We start from the raw sequence: 9926 nt of genomic DNA, 5'->3' as shown, positions 1-9926 counted from the left end.
TATGGGAAAATATGGCTCTATATTTTTCTGATAGTGAACCAGAATACTTTTTTATGATCTGCAAAAATAAACTGCACTTATTTCAAGTGTTCAATTTTATGACTTCTGGCATATACGTCCATGAAACCATTATCCATTACTAAACATATCCATCAGTCCTGACAATTTTCTCCTGCCATTTAATTCCTTCTTCCAGCCCTTCACCATCCAAACCCTTTTCCAGGCAACCACTAATCTGTTTTTATTTCTCATTATATATTTGACTGAATTTTATGTGAATACAATTATAGAGTAAGATTTTTGTCAGGATTCTTTCATAATAATTATTTTGAGATTCAGCCATGTTGTGTTATGTATTAGTAATAAATTCTTTTTTACTGTTAAGTAGTATTCCATTGTATAGCTCTACCATACTTTGTTGATCCATTCATCTTTTTTGGACATTGGGGTTGTTTTCAGGTTTTAGCTATTACAAAGATGCTCTGAATATTCATGTACAAGTCTTTTTATTGGGACATATGCTTTGATTTGTCTTGGATAAATACCTAGAAATACACAGATGATGGTAGGTCTATATTTTACATTAATTTTTTTTTCAAACTTCTAGATAGAAGTCTTTCATCAGATATGTGATTTTCAAATATTTTCCTCCAGTCTGTTAATTCTCTTAACAGTATCTTTTGAAAGACATTCTTATTTTTTAATAAGTTCAATTTATATATATTTTTAAATAAATCATACTTTGGCACACACATAGGACACAAAGATTTTCTCTAATTTTTTTTTATTTTTAGAAATTTAAAAATGTGTGGCTTATTTTCATGTTGATGATACATTTTGAGTTATTTTTATTATACTGTCCCTGGTATGCATTTAAGTTTCTTTTGTCTTTTTTTCTGCATTTTGATATACAAATGTCCCAAGACCTTTGTTTTAAAAGGTGATTCTCCCTATGTATCCTTTCTCTGTGTACCTTCTCTCTCTCTCTCGCTTGCTCTTTCTGTATATACACACACACATATATCCACACACATCTCTAAACTGTCTATTCTCTTTCATTCATCTGTTAATCTTTTTTATATATCTTTATGTTAGTTTCATATTGACATGAAACATAGAGTTTTACAATAAATCTTAAAATTAGATACTGTGAATCCTCAAAATTTTTGTTTTCAAAGTCATTTTGTCTATGTTAGAACTTGTGAATTTCTAAATAAAATTTAAAATCAGCCTACCATACTTTTTCTCTATTGTAAATGGTATCTTTAAAATTTTATTTTGAGGGTACCTATTGTTAATATATAGAAATAAAATTTTTGTATATTGTTCTTATATCTAAAAACCATATTCTTCTCAGCTTTAAGTTCTAGCAGATTTTTTGTTAGATTCCATTGAATTTTCTACTTGGGCAAGGATGTATTCTGTAAAGACTATTTTACTTCTTCCTTTCTAGCCAGAATGCTTTTATTTTTATTTTTCTCTTATTGCATTTGCTAGCCTTCCAATTCAATGTTGAATAGAGGCGATTAAAGCAGACATTCTTCCTTTTTTTCCTGATCTTTAAAGTATTTAATTAATCAAGGTATTTAATTAATTAATTTAATCATTACACATGATATTAGCATTAAGTTTTTCACAGAGGCCCTTTGTCAAGTTGAGGGAGTTCCCTGGTATTTCTATTTGTTGACAGTTTTTATTAGGAATGGCTTTTAGATTTATCTATTTTCCAAAGATTTATTTATTTAGAGAGAGAGAGTGAGCCTGCAAGCAGGGGGAGGGGCAGAGAAGGAGGGGGAGAGAGAGAATCTCAAGCAGACTCCCCACCAGTGCTGAGCCTGACTAGGCTCAATCTCACAACCCTGCGATCATGACCTCAGCCAAAATCAAGTCAGACACCCAACTGACTGAGCCCCCAGGTGCCCCTAGATTTGTCTATTTTCTATGTTGTTGGACTTACTGTCATAAAAATGTTTATTATATCCCCCTTATTAATATCTTAACCTTTGTAGAATCTGTAGTGATGTAACCTTCTCATTTCTGGTATTTGTCATGTGGGTCTGCTTTCTTTTTTTCCTTATCAGTCTCGCTAGAGCTCTGTCAATGTTATTGATCTTCTGAAAGCATCAACTTTTCTCTTCCACCACCATTTTACATCTTGCTCCATACAAGACCCCACTACCTCCTGCTGCTGTAACCCCCAGCTGCACACCAGCACCCCAGGGGACAGCCCCCCCACCAAGGAGTACATGAAGGAGTACAACAACACAGAGGAATTCGCAGAGGGATCCAAGATCAATGCGAGAGGGAATCAGCAGGATGACAGTAAAATGTTTATTGGAGGCTTGAGCTGGGATACAAGCAAGAAAGTTCCAATTGACTATTTGTCTCGATTTGGGAAAGTTGTAGACTGTACAATTAAAATAGATCCGGTGACTGGAAGATCAAGATAATTTGGATTTGTGCTTTTCAAAGATGCTGCTAGTGTTGATAAGGTTTGGGAACTGAAGGAACACAAACTGGATGGCAAATTGATAGGCCTCAAAAGGGCCAAAGCTTTAAAAAGGAAAGAACCCCTCAAAAAGGTTTTTGTGGGTGGATTTAGCCCAGATAGTTTCTGAAGAACAAATTAATGGATACTTTGGAGGCTTTGAAGAGATTGAAAATATTGAACTCCATGGATACAAAAACAAATGAAAGAAGAGAATTTTGTTTTATCAGATATACAGACGAGGAGCCAATAAAGAAATTGTTAGAAAGCTGATATCATCAGGGCGCCCGGGTGGCTCGGTCGGTTAAATGTCTGCCTTCGGTCCTGGGATCCAGCCCCACACTGGGCTCCCTGCCCGGTGGGGAATCTGCTTCTCCCTCTTCCTCTGTTCCCCCCCCACACCTCCCGTGCTCATGCTCATTCCAGCTCACTCTCTCTCAAATACGTAAATAAAATCTTAAAAAAAAAAAGAAAAAGAAAAAGAAAAAGAAAACAGATATCAAATTGGCTCTGGGACGTGTGAAATCAAAGTTGCACAACCCAAAGAGGTACATGGGCAGCAATAGCAACAAGAACAAGGAGGAAGAGGTGCTGCAGCTGGTGGACAAGATGGTACTAGGGGTCATGGAGGAGGTCAGGGCCAAAACTGGAACCAAGGATTTAATAACTCTTATGATCAAGCATATGGAAATTACAGTAGTGTCTATGGTGGTGATCAAAACCATAGTGGCTATGGAAGCTATGATTATACTGGGTATAACTATGGGAACTATGGATATGGACAGGGACATACAGACTACAGTGGCTAATAGAGCACTTATGGCAAGGTGTCTGGAGTGGGTGGCAATCAGCACAATAGTTACAAGCCACACTAAAGGAGGATGCTGGAGAAAACAGGAGAAGATTGCTAAAGTTAACCTATCTTTCAGGATAACATTGAAGATTGGTGTTCTGTTGATCTAAGATGATTATTTTGTAAAAAAACCTTTCTAGTGTACAAGACACAACTGTGATCAACTGTATATAGCTGCCAATTAATTTTCTTTGTTTTTACTTTGTCTTTTGCTATCTGTGCTATGACTCTATGTGGACTTGTGTTCATACAAATTTTATTTCTATGATTTCATGTTAAACCTCAAGTAAATATTTCCTTATATGAAATAAATAAATGAATAAATAAATATAAAAGAACTAACTTTTGGTTACTGTGATTTTCCCTACTATTTTTCTGTTTTCTTTTTTTTTTTTTTTTAAGATTTTTATTTATTTATTTGACAGAGAGACACACAGCGATAGAGGGAACACGAGCAGGGGAAGTGGGAGAGGGAGAAGCAGGCTTCCTGCTAAGCAGGGAGCCCGACGTGGGGCTCAATCCCAGGACCCTGGGACCATGACCTGAGCCAAAGGCAGATGCTTAACAACTGAGCCACCCAGGCACCTTACTTTTCTGTTTTCTGTTTAATTATTGCCACTCTCGTTTTTATTATTGTCTTTCTCCTCCCTTCTTTGGGTTTCATTTGTTCTTCATTTTCTAGTTTTTGTTTGTTTGTTTAAAGATTTTATTTATTTGAGAGAGAGAGTTCGGGGGGGGGAAGGCAGTGGGACAGAGGGGACGCTGACTCCTCACTGAGCAGGGAGTCCAACACAGGGCTCAATTTCAGCTCAATCCCAGGACCCTGAGATCATGATCTGAGCTGAAGGCAGACTCTTAATGGACTGAACCACCTGGGCACCCCTGTTTGTTTTAAATGAAAGCTGTGGTTCTTCATTTTAGACCTTTCTTCTTTTCTTATATAGTGTTTAGTGTTATAAATTATTTCCTGAGTATTGTTTTAGTAGAATCCCACAAATTTGGATAGTGTTTTAATTTTTATACAGTTAAAAACCGAATTTAATTTTATTTCTTCTTTAAAGTCTGGATTTTATTTTAAATTGTTCTATTTAAAATGCAAATATTTGGGAATTTTCAAGATTGATTTCAAATTGGATTCTATTATATTCAGAGAATATACTTTGTACAGCATAACTCTTTAAAAAATTTATTAAACATGTTTTATTGTCCAGAATATGGAAAGAGAGTCTTGTTAAATGTTTGATGTGGTCTTTAGAAGAATGTGTCTTCTCTTGTTGATGGAATGTGTAACAGATTTCAATTCATTAAAATGCAGTTAAGTCTTCTATATCCTTAGTGATTTTTAGTCTACTTGGTCTATCAAATACTGAGAGTGGTATAAAAATATTTAACTATAATTATGGATTTGTCTTTTTCTCTCTGGAGATCTATCATTGTTTGCTCCTTGTATTTTGAAGCTCTGTTATTAAGTGTACAATTATACTAGGGTTAGTAGTTATGACCTCTTCATGAATTGTACCCTTTGTCATTATAAAATATTTTTTAAAGATTTTATTTATTTATTTGACAGAGAGAGAGACAGCGAGAGAGGGAACGCACAGGGGGAGTGGGAAAGGTTGAGAAACAGGCTCCTGGCTGAGCAGGGAGCCCGATGCGGGGTTCGATCCCAGGACCCCAGGATCATGACCTGAGCCAAAGGCAGGCATTTAATGACTGAGCCACCCAGGCACCCCTATAAAATATTTTTAATAACTGGTTTATCCATTGCTCTGAAATCTACTTTATCTGATATTAAAAGAGCCACCTCAGGTTTCTTTTGATTAATGCTAGCAAGTTATACGTTTCCACCACCTTTTTAACTTTAAACTATGTGTGTCTTTATATTTAAAATGGACATCTTAAAGGCAGCATACAGTTGTTTCTTGGCTTTTTATGCAATTGACCATGTCAGGCTTTTAATTTGGATGTCCATACCATGCCATTTATAATTAATGATATTTTTATGTATGTGTGTAAATCTTTCATCTTGTTATTTGTTTACATTGTCCTATCTGGTCTTCTTCCATTTACATCTCTCTCTCTCTCTCTCTCTCTCTCTCTCTCACCCTGGATCAATCAAGTACTATTATTTTATTTTATATTTTCTGTTGGCTGATTAGCTACAACACTCTTTAACAAATTTTATTTTGGTGGTTGTTTTAGAGTTTATAGTATACATCATTAGCTACCTTCCATTAATCTCTAAATGATATTATACCACTTTGAAGACTTCACCAGAGTTTCCTTCCATCTCTTTGATTTTGTTGTTTTTGTGTTGGTGGTGCTGTTTGTGAGGGTGTTTTGGTGGTAGGAACACTTAACGTAAGATCTGCCTTCTTAACAAATTTTGAAGTATACCACACTGTATTGTTAACTATAGGTACTACATGGTAGAGCAGATCTTTGGAACCTATTCATCTAGCATAACTGAAACATCATACACATTGAACAATGACCTATTGTTCCATAGTTATATCTTGTTTTTAAGATATGTTAGGCAAGTCTAGGGCAGCATTTATTCTAAGTATCTCTCACTGCTAAGGCAAGAGCTTTTTGTGTACTATACCCACAACTCCGTAACTTATGGTGAAAACAGGCCAGTTTTGTGGCCTGTGTTAATAAATGAGTACTATTTCCCATTCTCAAGTCGGTCTTCACTACTTCATGTGTGAGCTCGTCAGTATTCTACTCAATACTCAACATTTGTGCAGACACTTGGAGGTCTCTATGGATCCCTCTCCTTTCCATTCCCTGTCCTGTGAACTTCAACTGCAATGGCTTCCCTAACCTCTCAACTACATCCCTTCAACTCAGAGGGTCAGCAAGGCTCTGCCACTGGCCCCTGCTCCCTGCACCACAGCCTGGAAAATCTCTCAAGGTGGTAAGCTGAGGAGTCTTCCCTCTCACCTTGTGTGTTTCCTGTGTTTAAGGATCACTCTTCTATATTACCTAATGTTCCATGGCTTTAAAACCATTATGTCATACATTTTTATTTATTTTTTAATTATTTCAGTCAGAAGGATAAATCTGGTCCCTATTTCCCCATCTTGGCTGGAAGTAGAAGTCCTCAGAATGCTTCTTATTAATATTATTGGAAGTTTATTTTACAGTTCACAATAAGCCCTGCATTACTTTTTTTTTTTAGGTATACCAAAAAATAAATAAATAATAACATTTTTATGTTGCTTCCTTTAAATACTAATGCTCCTTCAGGAATTCACTTTCTTCTAATAGATAATATCTATACTATATGATAAACTTGTAACCTGTAATAATTAGCATATATATGGGGGCCTCTATGCAATTTTTAATGAATACCAGATGGCATGAATTCTTATATGTATATCAGTGTATTTTAGAAACTGGATTAAACTTGAACAATAATAAACATGACTCTAAAAAAGGAAGATCACAAATATATAACCATGAAATATAATTCTCTTAGATTAGCAAATAATTTCCCATTTTTATAACACATATCCATTGAGATATACATATGGCCACGGATAGGTTGTATTGTCAAATGCACATTGGAAAATATGCATGTGAGTCTCTCCAATAACTAGCTCAGTCATGCTACAATCAAAAAATGGGCATACCACTAGCATAAGCAAAAACACTAATAATACTAAAAACACTACCTTTATAAAGTTTATGTCATGCTTAACATTATCTGTGAGGAATGGACAGCAGTAGTGTCATCTAAGATTTTATTAAACAAACACATACACACACAAAGGACATTTAGTTACTTCTGTGTTAAGAAAAGAAACACCCACTTATGTGTGCTTTTCTCACAAAAGAGGCTATGTAAAGCCAAGAAAAGAGAATGGTATCAGGACTGAGTCTAATTAGTCTTTTAATCTTCACTCTTCTGTTTGGTGGCTAAGTAAAATTGGGAAAGTTACATTTCTGAATCCAAATTTTCCTCAATTATAAAATGAAGATAGAATAAATTATAGAAGATAAAAAATAGTAAGACAATAAAATAGACACTAAACACAGAATTCATTTTTGAAGATGTTAAGCAAATATATAATTTTAATGATGGGCAGAGATCAACTGAAATCCTACAAGAATTAACTAGAAATAATAAACATGTTTTTAATGATAATTATTAAATCAAATATGTCTAGTCTGAAAAAGATGATGTTTTCCCCCTGCTCTATCCTGCTAAATCACAGTTACAAACTCCAAAAATGACACAAGATAAAACTAAGATCAAACTTTTAAAGGTGGCATGAAGAAGGCAAACTGGTTTGCCACCTCAGGACTGAAGAAACATCATGGCGTCAGGGCAACTTGTTACCCCTTCAACAAACAGATAAAGAACACTCAGACTTCCCTTATCCCAATTCTTGACCTAGCAACAGAAGGCAGCTAGGAAAGCTTATTCCTTTATCAGGTTAGATGGGAATCCTTCTGAAAACCTCAGAAGAACCACACTACTAGGAAATGAATTAGGAACACTACTGAGAACCCAAAAATAAGTGCCCAGGGGAAGCATTCTCTTTTGCTGCCAGGTCTGAGCCTCCACTTTTTGGCCAAGGGATTCTAGAGTATGCAGGTAGTACCTACAAGAGACCCAATTACAGGAAGTATCCCAGTCAATAAGCATGTCCTTCCAGGCAAAGGTTCTCCTCTTCACTCAAGGATATTGGGGAGAGCCTATGGAACAAGAGAAAGGGGTCCACTCATAGAAAGTGGCCTTATCCTAGAAGCCTATTTGTCCTATGTGCTCAAGAATTTCCTGGCCTGCCCAGATATACCTGAATAGGCAGAAGGGACTCAACCACAACAACATGATCCAGGCAGCCTCTTTGGCCTCACAGGCCCAAGAGCATCTTCACCTGCTCAAGAACGTGGGGCCACCAGAGGGCTTGGATAGCAGGATCCCTCCACACCCCTCCTCCACCTAGAGAAGCCAAGCAACCTATTTCTGCTCTGCTATGCAGCACCATCAGAGTCCAATGGGAGAAAAAGCAGCACTAGATAAACCAAACAGACCAAAAGGCTCTAAAAATTAAGCTGTCGTTAAAAACACATCACACCAAAGTAGGCCGATACCCACATACTAACCCTAAACATTGATTGCCAGCTAAAATAGAATATTTAAATAAGAACTAGAGCCTCCTAACATAACAGACAAAAAAGTCTAGGATACAATAAACAATTCCCCATCATACCAATAATCAGTAATATCACAACTTGAATGAGAAAAGGAAATCAACGAACACTAACACCAAGTTCAATCAGATGGAATTATCTGACCACAATTTTAAGGCAATCCTCATAAAATTATTTCAACATTCACTTGCACATTCTCTTGAACCAAATGAAAAAATAGAAATACTCAGCAAAGACACAGAAGTTGTAAAAAAGAAACAAATGGAAATTATAGATATAAAAACATAAAGCAAAAATTAAAATCTCATGGGATTTTTATTAGAGCAAGATAAAAGAGGATAAAATTCGGTGAACTGAGGACAGCAAAATAGATTTCATTCCATCTTAAAACAAACAAACAAAAAAGAACAGAGAAAATAGAAAAAGAAAAAAATTGAATAGAGCCTCAGGGTCCAGTGCAGTGGGACAATAACAAAAGATCCAACATTTGTATATTGGTGTCCCAAAAGGATAGGAAAATGAGACTGGAGCTAAAAGAATATTTGAAGATAGCAGAAAACTCCCCAAATTTGGCAAAAGGCACAAATGTACGGTCCCAAGAAGATAAGCAAACTGCAAACATAATCAACCGAAGAAATTTACACCAAGACACATTACAATTATACTTTTTTAAATACTGAAGACAAAGAAAAAATCTTTAAAACAGCCAGAAAGACCATATTACCCATAAAAAAACACCGATTAAAATGGCAGCAAATTTCTCATCTGTGACCACAGACGCCAGAAGAAAGTGGCATAATATTTTTCAAGTGCTTGGGGGGGGGGGGGAAGAGGAAAAAAAAAAAAGATGTCACTGGCAAATTCTATAACCATGAAGTTATACTTTGTTTGAAGTTCTTCAAACAAAAGGGATATGATAAAGAAGTTAACTTAGATCATCAAAAAGGAAAAAGAGACCATGGAAAGAATAGAAAGATGAGTACATACACAGACTATCCTTTCCTCTTGAGTTTTATAGTATTTGATGATTAAAACAAAGATATTTAACACCACCAGATACTTGGTGTTAATACAAATACAATGATATTTAAAGGTGGGAAAGGGAGGGGCTCCTGGGTGGCTCAGCCCTTTGAGCATGGGACTCTTCGTTTTGGCTCAGTTCATGATCTCAGGGTTGCGAGATCAAGTCCTGCGTGGGTCTCAGCTGAGTTTGTAGCCTGCTTAGGATTCTCTCTCTCCCTCTGCCCCTCCCCCACCTGTACGCATGCTCTCTGTCTCTCTCTCTCAAAAAGAAAAAAAAAAAGTGGGAAAGGTACTTAAATAGACTATTTCCACATTTCACTTGAAGTTGTTATCAATAGTTTCTTTTAAGTATATATATATATATATATATATATATATATATATATATATATATAT

The 9926-nt window shown here is 35.8% G+C and overlaps 1 pseudogene; it reads left to right on the top strand.

Moving 5' to 3' along the window:
* Positions 1 to 2246: 2246 nt before the first annotated feature.
* LOC110577368 lies at positions 2247 to 3363 on the top strand (annotated as a pseudogene).
* Positions 3364 to 9926: the final 6563 nt, after the last annotated feature.

The sequence above is a fragment of the Neomonachus schauinslandi genome, chromosome 6 (assembly GCF_002201575.2).
Source record: "Neomonachus schauinslandi chromosome 6, ASM220157v2, whole genome shotgun sequence".
Taxonomy (NCBI): domain Eukaryota; kingdom Metazoa; phylum Chordata; class Mammalia; order Carnivora; family Phocidae; genus Neomonachus; species Neomonachus schauinslandi.
This window is presented reverse-complemented; position numbering and strand designations above follow the sequence as displayed.